Genomic DNA, 11,852 nt, shown 5'->3' with positions numbered 1-11,852 from the left:
TTAAAATGTGTGAGTAACAGTGTCGGAATAGGGTCCTGGGGGGGATCCCCAAAACCCCCCTGGGGTGCGCCACTGCATCACACTACAATAAATGTTAGATTTGTACTATGGAATGGTACCCAAGATTTCCAAGATTAACTCCACTGGACTTTTTTTAGTGTACATCAAGAATCTAGTAGGTATGCAAGGATGAATCCAAAATACGGGATAATGTGAAAATTTCTATACAAAATGCTTTTGAGAGCGTTGGATCTGAAATGCTACAAGATGTTCGACAGTCTTTATCATAAAGATTGTTTAACATAGTTAATAATGCATTTATGGTTATCTACCTATCTATCTTACCCTATTTCCAGTCCAGTAATTTCTGTCCCCAGTTTTCAACCCCCTATAGGTGATACCAATGTGGTAGACAAATATAACCGTTACAGTTGAACCGTGTCTTTGAAATTTTTGTTATCTTTATGTTAATTTCCTGACTCCTATACTTGCCTTTGTGGCTTTTATTATTATTTTATTTATTTTTGCTGATATTTGGTTTAACTTCCTCCTTTTTTTACAGGGTTTATCTGAACCTTTTGTCTAAACCTAAAGTTAAACCGATATCAACTTCTTTTTAAATTACTTAAAATTTTGTTGTGAAGGAAAATATTTTAAATTTAAATTAAATATGGTATGGCGACTTTCCCTATAGAGGTAACACATAAATTAGAAGTTGTGACTTTTATTTTTTTTTTTATGATTGTTGTGACTTTTTATTTATGTAACTTCGAATCAACTTACACATTGGTGTGATATTGGATAATATTTAAATAAAAAATAGATAAAAATTTTCAGTATAAATTTAAGAAATATAATTACAATAAAAAATAAAAAAAGTATGTCAGAAGTGGGATTCGAACCCACGCCCACAGAGTGGACCAGAACGCTCGCATACCCCGTTAAACGGGCAAGGTAAACCTTGAGTCTGGCGCCTTAGACCGCTCGGCCATCCTGACATATTAACGAAGTAGAATATTATTGTACTAGTATTCAAACTCAAATACAATAAAGTTTAAATTTTAGTTATGTATGGAATCTTCAATTGAAATATTTAATCGATTTCTTGAAAACTGTATAAGGTATATTAGGTATACTATATAATAAACTAATCTAATTATATCTGCATCCTGTTTTTTTAATATTATTTTTTTCCTTTTATGCGATGCATTCGCATGAGTGATTCAAACAATAGGTATCTGGGTTTATAATTAGTACGGTTTGTTTCTTTATTATTCAAAATAAGTCAAATTGATCTAATTAATCAAAAATTTTATTCAAAATAATTTATTATATAACATTGTAAATGGGTAATTTGCCTTTATTTCTAAAAATATCACACCGTGACATCTATTGGCGGTTACATGTATTTGTAGGCTAATACTGCAGAAAACTAGGAACAAACTTGGTCCATTGTGCTAAAGATGACCTACCTATTTGAAAATGTAATGTATAGAAAATCCAATAAATAAAATAATAAATGCGGCGATTTTGCTAAAGTAAATAGCTACCAATTTTAAGAAATACATATAAAAAGAAAATAAGGATATCGGACGTTGGAAATTATCTTCGTTACTTCTTTATAGTGTCACCTTACTACGGAGATTACGACCAATCAAAACATGTATTATTATCTTTGATGCTGTTGCCCAGATCAACCAAATGGACGTACAGTCAAACCATTCACAAAGGTTTTTTTTTAACCATGAGATTATTCAGCTTCCTCTCGATTTCTGTCCATCTATTTTATGAGATATATATCATACTTCAGCATTCAGCTGCATATGATTAACTGTAGTATATCTCTTCTCTGATTATATGAATAAATATTTACATGTTTCTCTACTGGATAGTAAGTATTAGTTCTCGTGATTTCTGCACGAGGCTCAAATTTGTTACCAATTAGTTTAAGAAATCTCTAAACAAGCGTCTATTTGTCCACATTTCAAGAGTTTCTAATATTTTGGTGTCAGATATTTTTAGAGCCAATCTTCAGCTTTCTCACAATAATAGGGATAAACCACATAAAGCACGCCAGAGGGCAACGCACCCAATACTTACACAGGTGAAGATAGACACTGTTCAATAACGTATGCGCACGGTAATGGCCGTTACGTGTTCTCTGAATTTACTTTAGAAATTGTTGTAAAATCTGTGAGTTTCATTTTACAGTGAGTACCCTTCAAATTTGTCAACATAAAGAACTACTTTTTTTACAATATTACATATTATGAAATCGAAATCCTTAATAACGCCGGCATCGGAGATGAGGCATCTGTAATTAGGAATTTACAACATGCCTCAGTTATGATGTAGTAAAACTCCCCATTTTTAGTATAGTATCTTAAAGTACTACATTTTTTCAGAAATACCACACAAAACTATGCCAGAACCATTTTGCGGGCACCATGATCTGAAGCTGAATGAGACCATAGGAAGATTCGACAGAAAGTAAAAGGTAATAATGAAGCAGCCCGAACATATAATATTCCCGCAAGATCCCTGTGAACTTCAAGAGACAAAGAAAAATGAAAAAACCAAATTAGGTTAGATAACTACTTAATATTCTACAGTGGTGTTGCGAAAGAAATCAGAGCCAAAGAAAGACTCGCCCTATTAGTAGATACATCAGATGCTTGCAAACCAAGTAAAAGACTGTAAATACGTCTCAAAAAAAAGTTTACATAGGGATTAAACTAGATGTCAAGGTCTTAAATGTTGACAGCAATTTATGCATATGAGAACAACAAAGATGTAAATACAAGAGAAGGCTTCGAAGGAACACCTCCAGAGGTAGTAGTAAACGAAATTCCACAAACTGATTATATTTGTTTGTTATGGGCGACTTTAACGCACGTGTTGGTGACGACACAAGTACACCTTTCAAATACCAGAAGATGAAGATCTATTCTCCACTATATTTTTTGTCAAACAGAGAGCTACTCCCTTCTCAAATTTTGGATGTTATGGCACTAATATCGGCAGCGGTAGGAAACGGGATCCTAAGCTAGTATTACCCGTAACACGTCGAAAAGGATGCATGGATTGAATATCTAAAGAAGTTATTAACAGAGGAACAACCCAACGACTAATAAATACAAAAATACAATGCAGTAATCTTGCAAAAATGATTAAGCCATAGTCAATTGTCGCTATGACTATTAAAATTTATATACTAAGAAAGACAATTTCAGATTTTAAATTAGTTTTGTCAGAAAAGATTTTGAGTTGTCACGACTTTACATTTTGTTTTTATTCTGTGTGTTGATCAGAATTCAATAAATGTTCGGCAACACCTTACGACTGACGGACAATTATTACCATTACTTAAGGATAATTACCTTAACATTAATATTGTAACGTTATAAACGTTACATGTTTGTTATTTTTCTTTAATAAATATTTTATTTCAATTTCTTCTAATTTATTCAGCTATTAACTTTATCTTTTATTTTACTATTTTTATTCTAAAAATAGTTGGCGTCCAATTCTTATCTCAATTCTTCAATCCATTAAATATCCTATTTAATCTTAATTTTTCATTTTCAATCTTTATTTATTTCAGTTATATTTTTTTTTATTTGACTCCAGGCTGTACTGTCTGGTCTGTATGGGTGTTCTATGTCACAGACATGGAACATACAAATTCCTATGCCTCACTTCAATAGAGAGTATATTTGTTAGGTGGTAACTCTACCCTGCCATTGCCACAATTCTGTAAAAGTGGTATATTTTTTTGTAAATATCCTTCATCTATGAAAAGGCATGCTTGCATCTAAGACATATAATTTTAATTATTACAATTTAAATTGTTATGAAAAGCAACTATTATTAAAAATTGCTTATCTTCAGAAATCAACAACAAAAAAGTTACCTGGATTTCACTAAAATTTCTTTACTTTTCACATTTCTGAAGTTGGAACTGGAGATTCACTGCCACGCAAAAAACTGGCATCTATAATATGGAACGACGACCAGGGATAACAAAATGAGGATGGAAGTTTGCATTGGAACTCAAACCTTGGAAACTCGTCTCCTTAAAAAACTGGGAACAGGTACAACTGAACACATGGCAACATGCGGTTATCTTCAAAATTATTATAAAACGCAGTTTTACAAATATTTCATATAAGAGACGGCTTACAAATAAAAAACAGTGATTACTCGTTCAAAATTGACACATTACATTGAGTAAAAAGCTTTCAATGGCCCATCTTCAAACCTCACTTTTACTGTAACTGAACTATTAACTGCACAATACACTACATATTTTCCATGAAAAGGGACGAAAAAACGAAACTTTACAATTTGACGTAAAAATTTGGAAAAATGCTGGAGCAACTTCCCCTGACAAAGGCTTCAGCGAGAGTGTCGCAATTATCTTTCCCGCAAAACCTTCTCAGCGATCTAAATAGATGTTTATTTGAAACGCAATATCGAGCGGCTTTCGATCAAAGAAAATACCAAAGAAATACGCATCCGTGGTATATAAACAGTCTAAAAATGTGTTTATATCAACTCGGCGACGCAAAGAGGAATTGAAAGAATATTCTTCGGTGTTTTAATACATATACGAGGGGATTTTAATATATACCAAGGAATTTACAAATTAATGTTACATGGCAAAGAAATATTTTAAAATCTATGAAGTTAACTAACTCAAACTTTATAAAAGCCTTGTGGTTGTACAGCACACATGGGATGACAACTGCAGCAGATATGTAGAATCTAATAGCTGCGTAGAATAAGCTGCTCAGAACTAAAACGGGCTCGATCCTAGCATCTGCACCAAGTTATCCTATAAAAGCCAACATCAGCAACTAACCATACTTTCTGCAATCCTTTGAAGCCAACAACAAGTTATCCAGTGATGCCATAAGTATAATATTTTATATTTTTATAAAGTGTATAGGCAAGATTTGCTTTGATTTTTATTATCTTATTAAAATTTTATGTATAATAATATGATTAGTTAATATCTTGGTTTATTTGTCCCAGCCAAATTCATTGTTCAGATTTACCTCTAAGATAAAACGTTTCACACCTGAGAAACTGAGCTAAACGAGGCTAAAAAATTTGTTATGTAATTTTTTTTTTTTCATTAGTGTTTTATTTCTTAGATTTATCACCAAATAATTATCTAAAGAGAATAGAAATTATGATAATGCCTTATGAACAAAGTGGCAAGTCCTACTCTGTATAACGCAGATGTAATAGCCTACTAATTCGTGCAAATTGATAGAGAGCACAGACGCTGATGTGACAAATTAGGGCCAATCAGTGTATCAATTGTGTAGGAAATAAGGCTCCTTTTCAAACAACAACCCCTAAGTGCCTACAATTTCGATTTAAAATCTTTTATAAACGGAACGCACCGAGTAATTTTAAGCGGATAGAAACTTGTAATTTTCTATTTTCCAGGATGATGACTCTATTTGTTTTGGAGATTTCCCGATTAGAGGTTGATTACTGGTTGTTTTCTTTTGGAGGTTATTTTTTGAATTTCGTTAACGTAATAGTCATTATATAGTCGACTTTAACGTCTTAATGCTCTTGATATATATATTTCAATATTATTAATTTGCTTATTCTGTCTGTCTTTCCGTAATGAAAAATTACTACCACTCGTGGAGAAACAATGACGACTATAAAACAAGTATTAAACACGAAGTATAAATTATTATTATAGTGTAGAGTGTTATTATTCTATTTTACTTTTAACCTATTGTACCGTTTTTAAATAAAACGAGCGGTTCTAATTTATGTAGATATATTTATTTAGAAGTTTACATCAACTGACTTTAACTCATAAAAGCCCTGCTTATAATAAATACAAGTTATTATGTATTCTGGAGGTATTCTGAAATAGTCCACTTCTATTCACTTGCATTATTACTTCGATTCCACCCCGGTCGATACATCCGAATCTTCTAGAAGGCAGATCATTGTCGTCTCGCGATGCAACCGTTATATAGGCTACATCGAAATAAGCAAGTTCGGTACACTGCTCCCCTCTTAGATCTGAGCGTCCCGATCAGCAACTCTATATGTCGGCCCAGGATGGGGGAGGACTCTTCAGTTCTGCATGAACCCCTGAAAAAAATAACAGTCGACTGTCTTTAAAGGACACGACCTCTTCGGATTAATGCAACATACAGTAATTCGTACGCCGGTTTCTCGGAACGTTTGTGTAGTCGAGTGAACAAGATCTGGTAACATTTTCTTGACCCTTAGGAATCGATCTTATGTAGGATATCCGCAGCATCACCTAGTAAAGCAGCAGTCAAGGAAACAGCCTTTTCTTGTTCTATCCAATGATTGGCTGACTCAAAGGCTGTTGCCAATATAGGCACGGGCGTTACCTCATTAAGAGCCTTTCCGGAAGTTATATCTTCATCAGTAATTGATGTTTGGGCTACCGTGCAAGGATATTTTAATACTGATTCCAGAGGTACCTGGTTAAGGAGATTCTGATCTAACTGGAAAATTCATTGTTTCTATTTCTAATGGGGTGTGTGTCAAAAATGCATATTCTGGATTATTAATTGATGAAATGGATAAATTCCCGTGGATTTAAATGCAGAACATTTTAAACAGTTGCTGAGTTTCTCCATGCTCGACCTAAGAGTTTATAAGACCATATTAATGGTTTTACCTTATTAAAGGAGGCTTTACCTGGAGGCTTTCTTGGCAAAAGTGTGTTTGTAACCATTCTAAGAAAATGTCACTGTTAACGTATGCTGATTTTTTCGACATCCTAATTTTGGTGGCATACCACAATGCCACTCATTTTTTTTGTTTTTCCCTTAAAAATGTAATATGGGGGCAATAAAATACCTTCTACACTACAGAAAGCTATTACACTGATCGTTTCACCTTTTTCCCCAGGGCTTACGCTAGAAACACATTTTGAACCTTTTTCTGCTAGAACTTGACCGGCTCTAGTATTCAGTTGTAATCCTGTTTCGCCAGTATTAAATATGTATCCGGGTTTATCATAAAAATTATATTCGGTCATAATTCTATCGAGATCAGAAAAGTAGTTATCGACTGTTTCTTTGGACATTCCTAAAGCTCGTGCAATTGAGGTATTTGGGATTCCTAAACGCTGAGCTAAATTAAAGGTTATGATTCTTACTTCAGTTCTGGTTGGTGCAAAGCCTGCTTTTTGTAGTTTTTTTTATATGGCTAACGATTTTAGCTTCAACAGCATTTCCTAAAGAACAATCTTTACAGCATCTACGGCATCACTTAGCTCCCTAGAGGTCCAGTTACCTCTCTTAGGTGTATTTTGTTTTCGAATATATTTATTGGGCATAATCCTAAAACAAAACATACTGGTCCAACTCTCCTCCTCGTAAGTGGTCCATCTATCCTCAAATAGGAGGACAGATGGACCAGCCCGTATTGTTTAAAATAAGCAGACTACAGCAGTAGTTCTTACTTTATAATACACATTTTAAATATAGTTCAATAATAAACTAACAAATAATCGGTCAAACTCACCTGTTTTTACAAAAAATGAAATTAAAAAAAAAAAACTCAAATAAAATTATCACACGTGGCAGTTTTAATTATCGTAAATAACACTCCTACAAGTACGCACCGATGCGTTACCAACAGAGTCATAACAGAGTAGGATAGACTTGCCCTGTTGCCAAGCTTGGTCAGGTATACCTAGCGGACTTACTATCCTCCTGGTCCATCTCTCCTCCCTTTACCCTATAGAAAATGTAAAGAACATAGATTAATTAGTTTAATGAGCCATGTACTTAATATAATATATATAATATGTATATAATATACACCAAATTAGAAGAACACCTGAGTGAAGTTCAATTTGGATTCAGAGCAAGACTCGAAACGAAGGAAGCACTTTTTTGTTTGCAAATTCTAATACAGAGAGCTAAGGATGTCAACTGCGATGTGTATGGATATTTCATTGATTTCTAGAAGGAATTTGATAAAGTCCCGCATGGAAAACTAATCGATATCCTTAAAACATCAGGACTTGATGGTAAGGATATAAAACTGATCTCAAACTTATATCTCCAACAAAAAGCAACAGTGTGATTAGAAAATGAACTGTCCGAGATATTCACAGTCGAAAAAGGAGTTAGACAGGGTTGCACATTGTCACCGGCATTATTTAACATATACTCTGAAAACATCTTTAGAGAGGCCTTGGACGAATTAGAAGATGGGATTGCTGTAAAGGCCAACTTATAAACAATATTAGATATGCAGACGATACAGTGTTGCTGGCAGATAGTGCGCAGGGGCTACAAAGGACAAACGCCCAAATTACAATAGGCCATACAATTGAAATAGAGCACACAACATCCGAAGATATACGAATCCGACGAGGAGTTTGACAAAGTTGCGTCTTATCACCACTATTATTTAATCTGTATGCGGAATCTATATTGGAAGGTGGAATCAAGATTAACGGAACCAGCATAGACAACTTCATGTACGCTGATAATACCACCCTAATAGCAAGCAACGCACAATAACTACAAAATATAATAAATGCGGTAGTTTTTCATAGCGAAATGTTCGGTTTACATCTAAACGTTTCCAAAACTAAAATTCTAGTATTTTCAAAGATACCAACAAACGTACGTTTGTACGCAGTGGCGGATCTAGAAATTTTTGTCAGGGGGGTCATTGGTCTTGAGGGTGATTTTGATACAGGATTTAGATTTTTGCACCTTTACGATGATTTGTGCCTAATGTAAGGGAACCATTTTCTCAATATGTAATTATTTAAGCGATATATTAAACCAATGAGAAGTTATTAAAACCCAAATACCCTACGGGTGCAAAGAAGGGTACAACATTAAGGGGTCTTAAACTTAAACAAAAAAACATAATTTAAACCCACATACTTATTAAAATCAAGTGTACAAGACTATTAAACCAAAGGAAAGTTATTAAAATATAAATACTGAAAAATCAAGGACTGTCATTTAAACTAGGTATTTTAAAGACAATTAATTTAAACCCACCTATCCTATAGCTACAAAATCAAAAACAAAGCAAGGATAAATAAGTATAAACCAAAGTTAAGTAATTTAAATGCAATAACTCAATGTAAGTGTAAACATTAATGAATGTATTTAACATTCCTAATGAACTCTATCTTATCGTTGGATATCCGATATCAATTTGTAAAAACATTCATTTATTCCTTATTGCTATACGGAGTAGAAACATGGACTCTCAGAATTACAAGTATGAGGCGTATAGAAGCCTATCAAATGTGTGTTTTTCGAAGAATGCTGAAGATTTCGTGGACAGAGCACGTGACCAATAACGAGGTACTGAGAAGAATGGGGACTGAGAGATAACTCCTAAATATTGTAAATAACAGAAAAACGCATTATCTAGGACATATTCTCAGAGAAGAAAAATATAACTTTCTACGACTCATAATGGAAAAGACAATAGAAGGAAAAAGAGGTCCAGGAAGAAAAAATGTTCCTGGCTGAAGAATGTAAGAGACTGGACAGGCATGGACACACATTCGATATTAAACACAGATCAAGATAGAGAGCAATTTGCTGTAGTTATAGACACCCTTCCGTAATGAAGAAGAAACCTTAAGAATAAGTGTATACAGCATTTTATTTAAATTAATTTATTCAACAAAAAAACATAATATAATTAAGGAATAGTTATTTCTATAATTAGGCATATTAGACTATAAGTGCACGAATCGCCAGCAACAGCCGGCAACGAGTGGTAAATAAAAGTTCAGTGATTAAAAATACTATAAGAAAAGTAAATATTATATAATTTTATAAAAATGTATTCTTTTCGTCTATCCGATTTAGCAAATCGCTCTATGATTACATCAACATCTAGAGAAATTGTAGGATGCACATTGATGAGTGCTAAACCAGTTAACGCTTAGACTTAGACGCTTACGCGTAGAACGCTCTGTTGTTGCTGCACTGACTGGCAGTGTAATTAATATTTGCAGAAATATTCTGATATTTGGATACATAGGATGAATACCGCAGTTTTCTAATACTTCTAAAATACAATCAGAAAGTTTTCCATTATTTTGCACGACTCTTTTTCACTTTGGAATCCACAGTGAAAACTCTTGTTCTACTGTGAAATATGCAGTAAGTAGTTGGTCCAATAATATCCTGGAAGGTGGAAGTTAAGATATTGTCTAGAAGGGGTAAATAAATAGATCTTCGGAAATATTCTTCGCAAGAGGTAGCAGATTGGTTTTGACGAAAGGTTTGACGAGAAACTATACGAGGCATCTTCAATGTCTAGTTGTTCAGCTATTTGTTTAATTCATAGTAAAGTTTGCTAAAAACAGATTCAACATTTGATCTTTTATTTTGAAGAATGCATTTAGTGTCCTCTATGGCCTCAGTAGCCTACTTAAAATCTAATTTTAGTGAATGAAGAAGACGACTAAGTGATACAGTTGTACCTAAAACATCACTAAGACAAATTACTGTTTCACAGTTTCACAAATACCTTGGACAGCAGCCCCAGTTCATTTATTTGTATTCACTAACGTATCAGACAGAGCTAATGCAACAACAATATTCACTTTGATATTTATTATAGATAAATTATAAAATGTAGCACACAGTCTCAACAATTATAATACATATTCAAATTACAAACCACCAATTCGTAGACAAAACTGAAGATAAGAAATACCTAATAAAAATAAAAATGTGTTGATTTCGTGCGAAAAATCATGTCAGGTACATTGAATGAGCAATAATATGTGGGCGGTAATTCTATCTCATCGATAATCGATTATTTGATTGATATTTAATTTTGTTTTGGGGGTGATCATGACCCCGTGACCCGCCACTGTTTGTACGCCCAGAGACAAATAGTAGAACAGGTAACTGCCATAAAATATTTGGGAGCAAATATCAAAATCCAGTGTAACCCAAAAGAAGAAATCCTGTCAAGAATCGAAACAAGCGAGGAAACACTCATGAACATGAAAACATTTTTTAGAAGATCAGACACTAGTCTAGAGCTCAGAATTCGAATGATCAGATGTTACGTTTTCTCTGTTTTGCTGTATAGCTGTGAAAGTTGGATAATGGACTCTGAAATAGAAAAAAGGATAGGTGCCTTTGAAATGTACTTATATATACAGACGGATGCTGAGAATGCCATGGATGCAAAAAAGTTACTAATGGTGAGGTACTTGGTACTTTGACGCATGAGTAAACAAAAAGAATTACTCAGCATAAAGAAGCCGATATTATATCAATAACGTTAACATTACCACTGATAACACTGCAATTTTATTTAAGTTTTTCGAATAGACAAAAAGTACCAAATATACTTATAATATAAGTGAATGATATTTAAAATTATTGAGATCAACCTCTTAATCAGTAAACGATTAATCTATAAATCGAAAGATAGAAGAAAAGAAGAAGTCTTGTTAATTACTGGAGATGAAATTTCAGATAGAAGAAACTGGTACAACAAACAAAACATATGGTAGCAGATATGTAGTACTATGGTAGAATAATATAAAAACTGATATCTATCATCCAAGATGAATAACACATAAAATTTGCCATAAATAAAAAAAATTGCATTTGTAATAAATATTGCTTCACAAATTACCTTTTATAAAAAATCTCCTCAACCCTATAACGAGATGCGCAAAACCCACACAAAAGCAAAAAAAATTAATCACATTAAACACTTTAAATAATCATTTTCCGCCAATTTTCCAATGTCAAAAGTCCATTGGAATACATTTTGAAAAGGGTGAGTAGGTGGTGCTTACAAACGATGTAGGA

General features: G+C 33.4%; 1 non-coding gene across 1 annotated transcript; it reads right to left on the bottom strand.

Annotated features, from left to right (window-relative positions):
* Positions 1 to 881: 881 nt before the first annotated feature.
* Positions 882 to 998, bottom strand: TRNAL-CAA (transfer RNA leucine (anticodon CAA)). Its single transcript has 2 exons — positions 961 to 998; positions 882 to 926 (listed from the first exon to the last, which is right to left on the bottom strand). It is a non-coding gene; the product is annotated as a tRNA-Leu (tRNA).
* Positions 999 to 11,852: the final 10,854 nt, after the last annotated feature.

The sequence above is a fragment of the Diabrotica undecimpunctata genome, chromosome 6, assembly GCF_040954645.1.
Source record: "Diabrotica undecimpunctata isolate CICGRU chromosome 6, icDiaUnde3, whole genome shotgun sequence".
Taxonomy (NCBI): Eukaryota; Metazoa; Arthropoda; class Insecta; order Coleoptera; family Chrysomelidae; genus Diabrotica; species Diabrotica undecimpunctata.
The sequence above is the reverse complement of the archived record's forward strand: the minus strand, read 5'-3'. Positions and strand labels throughout refer to the sequence as shown.